This window comes from Musca domestica, unplaced genomic scaffold (genome assembly GCF_030504385.1).
Source record: "Musca domestica strain aabys unplaced genomic scaffold, Musca_domestica.polishedcontigs.V.1.1 14, whole genome shotgun sequence".
Taxonomy (NCBI): Eukaryota; Metazoa; Arthropoda; class Insecta; order Diptera; family Muscidae; genus Musca; species Musca domestica.
In genome coordinates, this window is record NW_026712192.1 from 15978225 (window position 1) to 15993177 (window position 14953).

The window sequence follows — 14953 nt, forward strand, 5'->3', positions numbered from 1 at the left end:
GGCAGCCAGAGACCTAAGGAAGATGGAAGATGGTCATCCCACATATAGAAGCATGGACAAAACGGAAGCACGGCAATGTAAACTATTACAGAACACAGATGCTTTCCGGAGTGATTCCCCTTATGGCTTATATGAAGACGATGGAATTTTAGACGACGCAGAACATACATTCGGTGGACAAACCTACGCTCAGAAGTAGAACTGCAAGTAGGTGCAATCACAGTGACGAACATAGTTGCGAAAATCATTATTATTATTGTTATTGTTCATCCTGGTTATTCATTACTACCTTTTGTACCCTCCACCATAGTATGGAGGTTATATTAAGTTTGTCATTCCCTTTGTAACACCTCCTATGTCGATGTAGCTAAATTCTATGTCGATGTAGCGGCGTCCGTCCGTCTGTCTGTCCGTCTATCCGTCTGTGGAAATCACTCTAGCTTCCGAACGAAATGAAGTAGATTGATAAAATTTTAATCAAATGAATATTATATCTGCAGGACTTTTGGTATGGGCCATTAGGTCTACATTTTGATATAGCCCCCATATAACGGTACCTCCCAATATGCGGTATTTTGATGATTTTAGCGATATTATTTACCGGAATTGTTTCAAAATTAATATTTAAAATTCGTAATAGATACTACGGCTTAAGACAGAAAATATGCCATGTAGGTCCACGTCTTCGTATAGCAGCCATACAACGATACCTCCCGATATTCGGTATTTTGATGATTTTAGCGACATTATTCATCGGAATTGTTTCAAATTTGGGATTTGAAGTTACGAGTATTTGCAACCTAAGGCAGAAAATTGCCTGTGCAGGTTCACATTTTGGTATAGCCTCCATATAATAGTACCTCCCTATATTGACGAGTAGCTAACACTATTATTATTATTATTTTATTATTATTATTAATATTATTATTATTTTTTTTTTTTTTTGGAGTTTCGTATTTGAATATTGTGATGGCTTATGACAAATGGCTTATGCAGGTCCACGTCGTCGTTTAGACCCTAATATTATGGCTACATTTGGTATTTATAAGATTTTAACAGAATTTTTAACGGATTTTATTATTTTTTTTTTTAATGTCAAATTCGTTCCAAGTTATAGAGGGTATTCAAGTTCGGCCCGGCCGAATTTACAGCTTTTTTACTTGTTTTAATTAATTTCAAGTTTTTAATTCACTCCTTATATTTATTTTTTTTTTACGAAATTGTTTCTTTAAATAAAATTATGTCCCAAAGTTTTGCAATCTTGCAAAGTGTTTAACACGCATTAACCGGCTTATAATTGCATGTTGTTATTGTTGTTTTTTTTTTTTTTAAATATTTCCAACAAATGTTGTTCTTGTTGTTGCTTTTGCGGAACAATTGTGTTTCATTTCATAATTGCCCAACATCAGAAGAAATCTAACGTTAATTGAGGTGCTAAAAATAAATTATCGCACATTTGTAAAACAAGCTGAAAAAATCATAAAACACAATCACTGCCCCCTCACTCCACCTCCACCAGAGAGAGAGAGAGCTCCTTGCCCAAAAATGGCGGCATATCACGAAACGAAACACAACGCAACGTTTGGCGTTCGGTAGGCAATCACAACATTTCTTGTCGATTCGAAAGAAAAAAATGTTGCAGAGAAAAAAATCGACACACAAAAAATATATAAACTCAACATTATTTGGTTAACACAATTGCGTGCCTGTAATAGACCGGTTAAAAATGGGAAATGAAAAAAAAAACGCGAAACGAATGGGGATATTTTGTTTGTTGCCGTAGGGATGGCAGAACAGGATTCGGCAATGAAGGTGAGGAAGTAAGGGAATTCCCAAACCAACAAAAAAGAAGTAAAAAAATTGTAAGTTCGGCAGAACTTTGAATACCCTCCACCATTTGGAAGGAAATTGGCAATTTTCAAAAAAATAAAAATTTTGTTAAAATCTTAAAAATACCAAACGGCGCCGTGGAACTGCATGGGCACCTTTTTTTATAAGCAATTACAATATTGAAATGCGAAACTTAACAAAAAAATCTGTGAATAATGTAGCTAAAACCATCAAAATACAGAATATAGGGTGGTACCGATATATGGGGCCTATAGGAATGCCGGACCTGTTAATATCTATTGCGAACTTCAAATACCAAATTTAAAACAATTCCGGTGAATAATGTCGCTAAAATCAATAAAGTGCCGAATATCGGGAGATACCGTTATATGGGGGCTATACGAAGACGTGGACCTGCACAGACAATATTCTGTCTTAGGGTGTAGTATCCATTTCGAACTTCAAATACCAAATTTGAAACAATTCCGGTGAATAATGTAGTTAAAATCATCAAAATACCGAATATAGGGAGGTACTGATGTATGGGGCCTATACGAAGATTTGGACCTGCATAGACAACTTTCTGTCACAGGCTGTAGTATCCATTACAAACTTCAAATACCAAATTTGAAACAATTCGGGTGAATAATATCGCTAAAATTATCAAAATACCGAATATCGAGAGGTACCGTTATATGGGGGCTATACGAAGACGTGGACCTGCATAGACAATTTTCTGTCTTAGAGTGTACTATATATTTCGAATTTCAGATACCAAATTTGAAACAATTCCGGTGAATAATGTCGCTAAAATCATCAAAATACCGAATATCGGGAGGTACCGTTATATGGGGGCTATAGGAAAACGTAGAGCTACAAGACCCATTTACGAACTTAACCTGCCTACTGACAAAATAAACATGTGTGCAAAATTTTAGCCGTCTATCTCAATTCGTTCGAAAGATAGCGTGACAGACAGACGGACGGACATCGCTAAATCGACTTAGAATTTTACGCTGAGTTACAAACGGAATGACAAAGTCAATATACCCTCCACAGAATGGTCATTTTTTTTTTTGTCCCCTAAAAAATCTTCAAGTGACGTCACACGGCATCCCTACCTCAAACTTTTACATGTATTACGGCGCAATTATGACAAGTTGTGTGTTGTTTGTGTGGAACTTTCATTCCATCATTGTCGTTCGCTCGTTCATACAACATTATTTTGTGTATTTTTCCCCTGTACAAGTAGTCAGGGGGTAGTAGGGGGAGAGGGGTCATAGCATGAGCTGTGATTGCGTTACCACAAAATGATGTGCAAATGATTGCGCATATCCGTCGACATAAACTCCTGTTAATTCGTTCTTATGACGAAAGTTTTCACTTGTGTGTTTCACATATGCGAACTCGCAGGGCGATTATGGATATAAATAACTTAATGGGATTATAGGGGTGGAGCGAGGAAGTTCCTGTGATACTCAAGGTGGAATAGGAAATTTGTAAACGGCATTGTGAATACAATACATGAGATTTTGTATCTCAAGAAAATAACTGAGCGACCTAGTAAAGTATGGACGAAAGATTAAACTTAAGTTTTGAAAATTATTTCGACCATTATTTTTTAATTAACTGACATTAAAAATATATATTTAAAGTTCCACGACATTCCACCATTCCAAATTTTCCAAACTTCGTATTCAAAAACCAAAACTATCCTCTTCATGAAAATTAAAATTCTCTTCTCACTTATTAAAATTTAAACGTCCTATCAACACCTGATTTTGAAACCCTCCCTAAATTTGTTCATTATTATTATTCCTCATTTTTTTCCTCAACCAAAAATGTTCATCACCTGAACTTAGGAAGTAGATGAAGGTGAACTTCTTCTTCTCCTTCAAGTGTTAAGCGAACAGCAAACAAAGTATCCTTAAAGATGTTATGCAATTACAGAAAAAAACAAATATCCTCCACCTCCAACACCTCGAAGAGGCCCATCATGGTGTGATGTGATGCCATGCGTTAGTTAAGAAAAAAAGTTTTAAGTAGAGAAGATTTTTACTTACTTTTAATTTTAAGAACCTGACATGAGAGTTGAAGAAATTCGCTGTGGTATTTGGAGGGGGTGTAGGAAGTCCTCAAAGTTTTGAGGTGTCTGTGAGCAATACACTTAAGGAATATGGTTTTCATACCCTACACCACAAGGTGGTCAGGGTATTATGTCTTTGTGCATTTGTTTGTAACAGGCAAAAGGAAACGGGAGAGACCCATAGTCCCTCTTGATGATCTGCTTAGAATCACATTCTAAGCCGAGTTATGCATGTCCGTCCGTCTGTCCATGTATTTTGTGAAAAAAGTACAGTTCGCATTTATTACCGGATCCCGATGAAATTTTGCACAAATCATAGGACGAACCCTATTGAAATTGGAGATAATCGGTCAAAATTTAGATATAGCTTCCATATATATCTTCGTCCGATTTGCCTTTTATTGTGCACCAAACGTGTAATATCAGCCTGAATAGTATGGAATTTTGCACATACAACCAAATTAGAAAATAAGTATGCCAAATTTGAGCGAAATAGGTTCAGATATAGCTATAGCTCCAATATAAATATTGTTCATCCGATTTGTTATTTTAGTCCTCCGCAGCCGTAGTATGCACTCCGTAACAACAATATTTAGGGAAATATATCAAATACAGCTCAGAAATATCTTCGCCGAATTTTATCAAGATCGGTTCAGATTTGGATTTATCTCTCATATATAACTTCGTCCGATTTACCTTTTATTGTGCACCAAACCTCTAATATTTGTCCAAATGGGAAGAAATTTGGCACTTACGACCGAATTGAGTCTAGAAGCTAGTATGTCAAATTTTGTGAAGATCGGTTCAGATATAGCTATAGCTTCCATATATATTGTTCATCCATTTTTTTATATTTGTTACCCACAACCGTAATATGCACTCCCTAACAACGATATTCAGGGAAATATATCAAATACAGGTCAGAAATATCTTTGCCAAATTTTATCGAGATCGGTTCCGATTTGGATATAGCTCCCATATATATCTTTATCCGATTTCAAATTAATTGTACACCAAATGGGCAATACAAGTCCGAATTTAAAAGATAGAAATGCTTCGGCATATTTTGTCCTTTGAACTTTAAATTATAATTATAATCATAGCGTGTGTGATGGAATTCTCCCATAAAAACTTATAATTGTTATGCGGAGCTCTACTAAATTAGCAAAGTGGTGTAGGGTATCATAAAGTCGGCCCCACCCGACTTTAAGACTTTCTTTACTGGTTTTTGTCTGCAATATTGCCAAATACACTATGTAGCTAGAATCAAAAGATTCCAGGGAATTATAATCCGAAGCTCATGAGGCAGAGTCTAGGTAGGTGTCATTATTTTTTGGGATACTGTAACGCAGATGAGATATAATAGTCATTACTAGGAGTAATGAAAGTGACTAAGAGCTCACTAACTTTTTGTTGGGTTGTTGATATCTTCGACTGTTTACTCGTCCTTATATTCAATCAAGTAGTCTTGTTCTGCAATTTTTAAATATCAAATTTTTTGGTTTTTTTTTTTTTTTTTTTTTTTTTTGTATTCACCAAAACTTCCATTCAAGGAACTAGAAACCCGTTCAAGGTCATTTATCGACATTTATAAATTTCCATTTCGTTTTGTATTGAATATTTACAACAGTGTTGTTCATATCGCATGAATGAATGAATGAATGACTGCATGCATATAAAGTAGCATTTCAAAATTCATATGGAACGGTTTTTTTTTCTCATGGTGAGAGAGGGTGATATATAGGGTTTGACGGCAATGGCAGGAAGAGGAAATCACATGCAAATCACTTTGAATTGGCAAATTTATGTCATGTCATGATTTCATATTTTCCGCTTGAATTCCATTCACTCAGTTTTGTGGAGGGAGGGTGGATGGGTGGCTGATGTCGATAATCAATCAATAAATGCAGTTTTGGTTATCGGTGCGAGGGGTTTGGGGCATATGCACAAAAAATGTTCGTAACACAGAAAAATTGAAAAATAGAGATTGGGAGAGTGATTTTCGTTGGAGCGGAGTGAGTTAGGAGAATTAGACATTTTGTGTGGAATATTGGGTTTCTTTGAAACGAAATTTATTATGAAATTTCTGGGAAAAAGTAGTTATTGTTACAATGGTTTTGAATTTTGGAACATAGGCTATTTGTAAGACAAAAAATGAACAATTAGTTTGTTCTATTCATATCTGGCCTGGTGAGGATGGCTGAATCCAAATTGGCCCAGTATAGAATAAGTTAAAAAGTATCAGTCGGTTTTGTCGACAGATGTATACCCTCAGCCAATGTTCGATTATTTAAATATATTTTGACTTCTGTTACGATTGTTCAAATTGTTGACCCTCTATGGAGTAGGTTCCGAAGAAATGGGCCGATATTGTCCATTTCGTATCGGACTTAAATAAATATGATATAAATATTGCGACAAGTCAGGTTTGGACTATATTGGTTACTTCCTCCACTTTAAATGAGAGTGATAATTTTTAGAAAATGTAAAAAATTTGCGTGAGGTACAAGATATAGACGATCGAAGTATTCCATTTTCATACTTTATTTAATACAGATCAAAATATTGGTATTGGCAATATTACAACAAAAAAAAACGAACATTTATATCCAATTTTATGCGAAATCATAAATTCCATATTCATCTCAGATATCTGGCAAAGAGAGATATTATTAGATATAGAAAGTTGTAAAGAATCGCTGACTTGTTTCGGAAGTTATAACAGATTAAAGTATTGAAAATTGTGACCCTTTGTGGATGAGGTTCCAGAAGGTGTTCACAGGTATGTATCATTTTCCCAATAGATTTTGTGTTAGCAAAAATGTTTTTGTGTGTGAAAATTGAACAGAATTGGATGCTAATTTCGATTTCTTTAAGCGTTTTTTTAGGTGCCAGTAGATATTATCCGATCTCTACCATCTTTATAACAGACCTTGTGATTGTGTAATTTGAAGTGATTCGGATATTTATTTCGGATTTTATGTTCCTTTTGATTACTCAAAGTTTTGACCCTTTGTGGGGAAGGTACTAGAAGTAGTTGGCCGATCTCAACCACATTTATAACGGATCTAGCGTTGATAGAATCGGATGTTAATTTCGGGTTATATGAGATTCATGGTTATTCAAAATTTTGACCTTTGTGGGGGAGGTACCAGAAGGAATTGTCCGGTCTCTACCATCTTTATAACAGATCTTGAGTTGGTTAAAATAATTAGATGTGCTAAGTCTCAACGGGATCTAATGTTAATTTCGTACTTTATGAGCTTAATGAATTATGAGTACATTTTGACCCCTTGTGGGGGAGGTACCAGAAGAAGTGGACCAATATATTCCATCTTCATACCAAACCTTGGGTTAATAATAATATTGTGATGTGTGTAGTTTGAAGAGAACCAGATGCTTACTTTGGATTTTATAATCTTTTTGGTTATTCAAAACTTTGACCCTTTGTGGGGGAGGAATGGTCCGATCTCTGACCCTTCGTACCAGAAGGAAGGTTCCGATCCCTACAATCTTTATAGCAGATCTTGTGTTGATGGAAACATTGAGATGTGCCAAGTCTGAATTGAATCGGATGTTAATTTCACGTTTTATGAGCTTTATGGATATTCAAGATTTTGAGCCTTTGTGGGAGAGAAGAAGAAGAAGTGGACCGATATTATCACATATTCACTCAATACTTTGGGTTAATAAAAATAATGGAATGAGTGAAATATGAAGAGAACTGGAAGCTTATTTCGGATTTTATAATCGTTTTGTTTATTCAAAACTTTGACCCTTCGTAGGGGAGGAATGGTCTGATCTCTGACTCTTCGTACCACAATTTCACGTTTTATAAGCTTTATGGATATTCAACATTTTGAGCCTTTGTGGGGGAAGTGCCTGAAGAAGTGGACAGATATTATCCCATCTTCACTCCAGGCATTGGGTTAATAAAAATAATGGAAACTGTGAAATATGAAGAGAACCGGATGCTTATTTTGGATTTTATAATAGTTTTGGTTATTCAAAATTTTAATCCTTTGTGGGGAAGGTACCAAAAGGAACCCTCCGATCTCTATCATCTTTATAACAGTTCTTGAGTTGATAAAAATATTGAGATATGTCAAATCGTAATGAAATCGGATGATAATTTCCCGTTATATGAGCTTCATGGATATACAAAATGTTGTGGGCTAGGTACCAGATGGAGTGGACTGGGGTGCCAGAAGGAATGATCCGATCTCTACCATCTTTATAACAGATCTTGTATTGATAGAAATATTGAGATATGCCAAGTCTGAATGGAATCTGAATTAAATTTTGCCATTTATAAGCTTCAAGGATATTCAAAATTTTGGGAGGTACCAGAAGGAGTGGACCGATAGATAGGACGATCTTCACACCAGACCTTGGGTTAGTAAAAATATTGTGATGTGTGTAATTTGAAGAAAATCGGACTCTTACATCAGATTTTATAAGAGTCATAATTATAAAAAATTTTGACCCTTTGTGGGGGAAGTACTTTATGGAGAGGACCAATATTTTCCATTTTCGCATCTGATCTAGCACTTATGCAAAAATTTGGAATTGCAAAGTTGGAGGAAAATCGGATTATCCTTTCTCTTTCTGTGCAGTAAAACAATTTTTTTTTTTTTTTTTTTTGAAAATGTCGACCTTTTGTGGGAATGGTACCAGGAGGAGTGGACCGATATCGTCCATTTCCGCACCCGATCTAAGTTTGATAATAGTATTACGATGTACCAAGTTTGAACCAAATCAGATACTCTCGGATTTGGTCCAAAGAGACCTAGGGTCTAAATCCATTATTTCGATGAGGTACGTTTTTAACGTATCAAATGATATATACCCTCTATAGCCATGTGACTATCCTCAACGAAAGAATTATTTTGTTCTGTTCATATCTGGGGGCTGGATTCTTGTTCTATGAAAATATGAAATGAAAAATATTTCCTTAATAAAATTTTCATTTGACATTTCTTTCCTTTATGTCATTTCACTTTTTCATGGAACAAGAATTGAGGCCTGTGATCTGTCCAAGAGCCCTCAATCCAAAGTGAGTCCTTTTCCTTGTGCTCCAAATAAATTTTCAATCAAAAAAGGCGACTGTAAAACTCCACCATTCATTCTGCAAAGCTAGTTACATTGAGTCAAATTGTAATGCATTTATTTCCCGATCCTGTAACAAATTCCCAAAACAAATCACCGATTTTATTTTCCAAATCTAAAGCTTTTTAGATTTTCCATTGAAAATCACCGACAGAGAGATTGAAAAGACATTTAGCCATCCTTAATGGCATTTTGAGATTTTTTTCCCACAAATAAAAGTAGCATTTGCATCCAATCTGCATTTGCAGTTGACATTTTGGTATTTCAAACGAACAAAACGTCCTTGAAAATGTTAATGCCATATTGACCCAACAGAAGCACAAACACCCGGGCACACACCCGGGCACACACACGGGCACACACACGGGCGCACACACTTTCAAGTCTATAATTACATAACAAATGCACATAACACACACACTGTTGGCAAATGAATATAGTCTGGTTTGAATATGGCATGGCAATCTGGAAAACACACACATAAACATATGTGTGTATGTGAGTGTGTTTATCGATTTATTTGTACATTTGTTGGTAGCATGACCACCACTCACATGTGTGTGTGTGTTTGTGTATATTTTCAAAGTTGAAATGTCAACATGCACTCGTAGTTTACGCACTTTTTCATTTGCATTGCCCCGAAGGATAATTTCATAGTGTATTATGTTAACGATTAAATTTGAGTGAGTGTGTGTGTGCACAGTGGTTTAAAAGATGATGATAAGGAAAAATTAAATAATCAACTTTTAGATACTATTTCCTTTCATAGGGGATGATTCCAATTTTCAAATTTTGCAGAGCTTGTAGTACCACCAGAAATATTTAGTCTAAACTCGGTCCCTGGTTAACCTAAATCGAATTGAATAACTAAACAAAAAATATTTGATAAGCATAAGTGTCACCTTATGGACTATCACACTTTGTATACCCTCAGTCATATGGCTGCTACGTCCAAAACGTGCCTCATCCAAATAACCATCATATAAAACCCAACATCTGGTTTGAAGAAGGAATATATCGGTTCATTCCTTCTGGTACCTCCCTCACAGTCAACAATTTTTTTGGCTAAGGTGTCAAATAAAGAATTATTCTAGATCAAATTTATTTGTCTATGATAGATTTGTCGATATTCACAGGGTTTGAAAAGAATCACTGACTGAGATATTACTGTTGAGATATTATTAATAACAAAGTTCGGCCGGGCCGAACTTTGAATACCCTCCATCATTTGGAACGAATTTGGAAATTTTCAAAAAAATCCGTTAAAAATTCTGTAAAAATCTTAAAAATACCGAATATAGCCGATATATTAGGGTCTCCACGACGTGGACCTACATAGGCATTGTTTGTTATAAGCCATTACCATATTATAAACGGGTATAATGTAGCATCTGCAAAATACCGGCATAGAAAATTTTCTGTCACAGACTGTAGCATCAATTACGAACTTCAAATACGACATCTCAAACAATTTCGGTGAGTATTGTACCTTAAATCATCAAAATACCCAATCTAGGGAGGTACTGATATATGGGGCCTATACGAAGACTTGGACCTACATAAAAATTTTTGTGTCACAGACTGTAGTCCCAATTACGAACTCTAAATACGTAATTTGAAACTACTTCTGTGAATAATGACGCTAAAATCATCAAAATACCGAATATTAGGAGGTACCGTTATAGAGGGACTATACGAAGACGTGGGCCGACATGGCCCAAAAATACAATACCAAAAGTCCTGCAGACATAATATACATTTGAGTAAAATTTTATTAATCTACTTCAATTCGTTCGGAAGCTAAAGTGATTTGCACAGACAAACAGACGGACTGACATCGCTAAATCGACATAGAATTGTATGCTGATCAAGAATATATTTACTTTGTGAGGTCTAAAATGTATATTTCGTGGTGGTATACCCTCCACCATAGTATGGTGACCCTTTTTGGGGGGAAGTACCAGAAGGAGTAAGCCTATATATCCCATGTTGACACCAGATCTTGTTTAGGTAGAAAATTTGGAAGTTGTGAAGTTTAGAAAGAATTGAGTGCTTATTTCGTATTATATAAAAGATATAACTATAAAAAATTATTCGGAAAATTCCAGAAAGAGTGAACCAATATATCCCGCCTCCACACCAGATCTTTTGTTTATAAAAATATTGGGATGTGTGAAATTTAAAATAAAGAGGGATATATGCAGACGGTGTACTAGATTTTTTATTCATATATAAATATTCGGACGTTTGAAATCGGGAAGGGAATCGGATGCATTTTCCAGTTTAATGGGAGATATAAATACTCAAAATTTAGACCCATTGTGGGGGAAGTACTTGAAGAAGTGGACCGAAACGTTCAATCTCCACACCAGATCTTTTATTAATGATAATATTAGGGTGTGTGAAATTTAAAAAAAAAATCTGGTGCTTAGTTCGCATTTCACGAAAGAGAGAGAGAGAAATATTTATGCAAAATCTTGAATTTTTAATTTTTTCTAATTTTTTTCTAAAATTTTTCTAATTTTTTTCTAAAATTTTTCTAATTTTTTTCTAAAAATGTTGACCCTTTGTGGGAGAGATGCCAGAAGAAGGGGACCGATATTACCCATCTCCGAACTTGATCTAAGTTTGATAATAATATTACGATGTACCAAGTTTGGGCCAAATCGGACACTCGCTTCGAGAGGATGGACACACCTAGATCGACTCCAAATGTCCTGAAATAGATTTGGTCCAAAGAGACCTTGGGTCTTAGACCATTGTTTCGATAAGGTGCGTTTTGGTCGTATCAAAAGATACAACCCCTGTAGCCGTATGGCGGGGGATATTACAATGTACCATTTTTGAAACAATTTTGAGAATTCTCAAACTGGCAGTTTTTGCACCCTCTACCATACTTGGAGGGTATAATAACTTTGTCATTCCGTTTGTTACTCCTCGAAATAATCATGTCGGACCCAAGAAGGTGTATATTTTCTTAATCAGCGTAAAATTCTAAGTCTGTCAGTGTGGCAATCTGTCAGTCACGCTATTTTTCGAACGAATTGATATAGAAGGATACAATTTTGCACAAATGTATACTTTCCCAATAGCCAGGTTTGGAAATGGGGGTCATGTCGGTCGATTTCGGTATATGCACCATATAACGATACCTCCCGCTATTCGGTATTTTGATGATTTTGGCGACATTATTCACCGAAATGGTTTTAAATTTCGTATTGGAAGATCTTATAAGGTACTACAGCCTTTGACAAAAAAATGTCGATGCAGGTCCACGTCTTCGTATAGCCCCCATATAACGACGCCTCCATATATTCGGTATTTTTATTTGATTAAGACAATTTATAGACCGGAATTGTTTCAAATTTCGAGTTTAAATTTCGCAATCAGTTCCACAGTCTATGAAAAAGTTCGGCATGCAGGTCAACGTCTTCGTATAGCCACCATAAAACGATACTCCTCGATATTTTGGTATTTTGATGATTTTAGGAAAGTTATTTACTGCAATTGTTTCAAATTTCGTATTGGAAAATCTTAATAGGTACTACAGCCTATGAAAATAAATTGTCGATGCAGGTCAACGCCTTCGTACAGCCACCATATAACGACACCTCCCGATATTCGGTATTTTGATGATTTTAGCGACGTTATTCACTGGAATTGCTTCCTACGTTTTTTCGGTATTTTGACGATATTAGCGATATTAGTCAACGGATATTAGATCAGAATTGTTTCAAATTTTGTATTTGAAGGTCCTAAAGGATACTACAGCCTGAGATAAAAAATTGCGTTATGCAGCCCCCATATAACGGTATAGCCTCCATATACTGGTTTCATTTAAACGGTATTTTTCGACGAAATTTTTTTAAAGTTTTCCAGTTCCTTCGTTAGTACTTATTTAGTACTAAATTCCAAAACAGCAACATATTTTCTGGCTCGTATCAGTATTGACCTTTATGCAAATCTTCAAAAAATTATAGCCTCATAAGTATAGGATATTAGCCCAAAATCACACTTTTTAGCATGAATTTCCAAAACCCCCTCATCGCCCACCTTCTGACCAACAGCTGCCTACATGACACGCTTCACGATTTCTGCCCTCCCTATTAGTTTACAATTACAAGGAGAGTGGGGGGGGGGGGGTAGCAACACACACTAGAATTGATAACATTTTTATTTACTTTATATGAATATGAGAAAGTAACGCGCGCACACATGCACACACACCAACTCATATACATCAGGCATGTCATATTTGAGTGGTTGAAGAATACCTGGTCTCAATGCGTTTTTATACCCTCCACCATACTAGGGGAGGGTATATTAATTTTGTCATTCCGTTTGTAACTCCTCGAAATACTCATGTCAGACCCAACAAAGTATATTCTTGATCAGCGTAAAATTCTAAGTCGATTTCGTCGATGTCCTTCTGTCTGTCCGTAGCGACATCCGTCTGTCTGTTGTCATCACGCTATCTTTCGAACAAATTGAGATAAAAGGTTAAAATTTTGCGAACATGAGTATTTTGCCAATAGGCAGTTCGTAAATAGGCCATGTAGGTCCATGTTTTCATATAGCCCCCATATAACGGTACCTCCCGATTTTCGGCATTTTGATGATTTTAGCGACATTATTCACCGGAATTGTATCAAATTTGGTATTTGAAATTCGCAATAGATACTACAGCCTAAGACAGAAAATTATCTGTGCAGGTCCACGTCTTCGTATAGGCCCCATATGTCAGCACCTCCATTTATTCGGTATTTCGATGATTTTAGAGACATTATTTACCGGAATTGTTTAAAATTTCGCATTTGAAGTTCGTAATGGATTCTACACTCTAAGACCAAAAATTGTCTGTGCAGATCTACGTCTTCGTATAGCCCCCATATAACGGTACCCCCCGATATTCCGTATTTGAATGATTTTAGCGTCAGTATTCACCAGAATTGTTTCAGATTACGTATTTAGAGTTCGTAATGGGAACAACAGTCTGTGACAGAAAATTGTCTATGGAGGTCCAGGTCTTCATATAGGCCACATATATCAGTACCTCCCTATATTCGGTATTTTGATGATTTTAGCTACAATACCAACCGAAATTGTTTGAGATGTCGTATTTGAAGTTCGTAATGGATGCTACAGCCTGTGATAGAAAATTGTCTATGCTGCTGCAGGTCTTCGAACAGCTCCGATATAACGGTACCTCCCTATATACGATATTTTGATGATTTTAGCTACATTATTCACTGCTTATTTCAAATTTCGACTTTGAATATGGCACTGGCTTATGACAACAATGCCTATGCAGGTCCACGTCGTATAGATCTCAATATAACGGCTATATTCGGTATTTTATAAATTTTAAAAGAATTTTTTAAGGATTTTATTTTTTGAAAAATTTCAAATTCGTTCCAAATGGTGGAGGGTATTCAAAGTTCGGCCCGGCCGAACATACTGCTTTTTAACCTGTCTTTTTTTTTTTGCTTTACAAACCCCTAGTCTGCTGGGGGAGCTTAGAAAGCAAGCAGATTATATCACTGCACTTGCAAGTATCGGTCGTGGGTGCATGTGTCTGTATCTGTGTGTGTGACAAAAGGACCTTTTTGCAAGGATGCACTTTGCAATGTAGTAACCACAGTTTAGCATGTTTTACCATAATAATATTTTAGCAGCTTATAGGGTGGTATACACGTGCACACCAACACACACACACACTCACCGCCCAACAACACATCATCACAATAATGTATGCATATGTGTATAATGTCATAATACATATATAACAGCAAAGTGTAACATATACATATAAAGGTATACATATATAATCATGACACAGTAAATGGATCATGTCTGGAGGGTAATATTTACCGTAACACACACACACCCACACACGAACAAACAAATGCCATTGCATTGGCTTTTGCA